This window comes from Suncus etruscus, chromosome 1 (genome assembly GCF_024139225.1).
Source record: "Suncus etruscus isolate mSunEtr1 chromosome 1, mSunEtr1.pri.cur, whole genome shotgun sequence".
Taxonomy (NCBI): domain Eukaryota; kingdom Metazoa; phylum Chordata; class Mammalia; order Eulipotyphla; family Soricidae; genus Suncus; species Suncus etruscus.
In genome coordinates this window covers 178,903,108-178,904,582 of record NC_064848.1, presented here as the reverse complement: position 1 = coordinate 178,904,582, position 1,475 = coordinate 178,903,108, and the positions used below count along the sequence as shown (strand labels likewise).

Below are 1,475 nucleotides of genomic sequence, written 5' to 3'. Positions count from 1 at the left end.
TGCTAATGAAACTGCTCAAATAAAAATTTAACAAAAAATCTCTATTGAATGAGAAAGCAAGACAAGGAAAAGGAGAGAACATCAAATCAGTGCAGCAGTGATGACACTCGTAGAGTTTATGTTTCTATGTTTGTTCACTGCATTCAAACAGGCAGCAAGAAATTGTGCTATCAATATATTAGCTATTAGGCTGGAAGTACCACTAAAAACATCAGTTATAGTGTATTTGCAAAATGAAATGAAAAAAATCAAAAAAAGCTTACTGATAGGACAGTACTTTTCCATAGCAACTAGCTTTCCGATGTGCCAATTCAGAATTCCTGTTAAAATGAGTGAAGTCATGATGTAAATAATACCGTATATAAAGTCTTAGCAAGACTGCTCTTTGTTCACGAATTTCATCCTCTCACAACAGCCTACTTTGTATTAGGGTATAGCCGCATGAGTAATTCAATGTAAAACCATGGTCTGAAGTGGTTTACAGGGGACAGGAGACAGTAGAAAGGACCAGGGTTCATACCTACATGCATGATTCCCTGGACTTGACTCAGCATCATCCAGTCCCCTTGGCACCCCCATGTATAATCAGTTCTGAACACAAAAAGTAAACAATTACAGGACTGCAGTGATAAATCCTTTGTTCTACACAGTTAGGTTGAATATCCCTAGTAGTAACACTGCTAGTAGTGACACTACTTGGAAGCCCTTCCAAAAGAAAAACAGAAGATAAATAAACTCACTTTCTATACTATAATTCTTGAAAATGGGTGTACCCCCCTCTATTTTCCCTTCCACAAGTACAAAGCAGAAACAGCCCCCTTTGGGGACTTGTATGATGGGAGAATTTGGATGTAGCCATTCATCACATGGAATACTAGCCCCACACCTAACATATAAAGAAAGCATTTCTTTCAATATTAAAAAATTAAAAGAACTATTTTATTTTACTTTATTTTATTTATTTATTTTGGTGTTTCAGTTTCAGTCACACCCAACAATGCTCTGGGCTTCCTCCTGGTTCTGCAGTCATGAATCAATCCTGGAAGGACTCGGAGGTGCCAGGGATTAAATCTGTGTTAGGCTTGTGCAAGGCAAGAACCTTATCTACTGGAGTATCTCCCTGGCTCACAAAAATAATTTTTTTCTTAAAAATATGGAAATATTCACGAATTTGCATGTCATTCTTGCACAAGGGCCATGCTAATATTTCCTGTATTGTTCCAATATGTGCTGCCGAAATGAGCATCACAAGATTAATTTTTAGACCAGTTAACATGTATAGAAATCTCATCTTTGTCTCCTCAAATGCTATTTACAATAGTAAATCATATGATCTTTGTAGATTTAAAGTGTACCTGTCAAGGGTATAGGTTTGTTAGACATAACTACAGAAAACATCTTCAGGGATACTTAAAGTTCATTTTGAAAGTGGTCTTGTTAAATCAAAGAAAAATCATATTGCCTGTTTGGAAGAT

The 1,475-nt window shown here is 36.2% G+C and overlaps 1 pseudogene; it reads right to left on the bottom strand.

Moving 5' to 3' along the window:
- Positions 1-1,147: 1,147 nt before the first annotated feature.
- LOC126029314 (uncharacterized) lies at positions 1,148-1,244 on the bottom strand (annotated as a pseudogene).
- Positions 1,245-1,475: the final 231 nt, after the last annotated feature.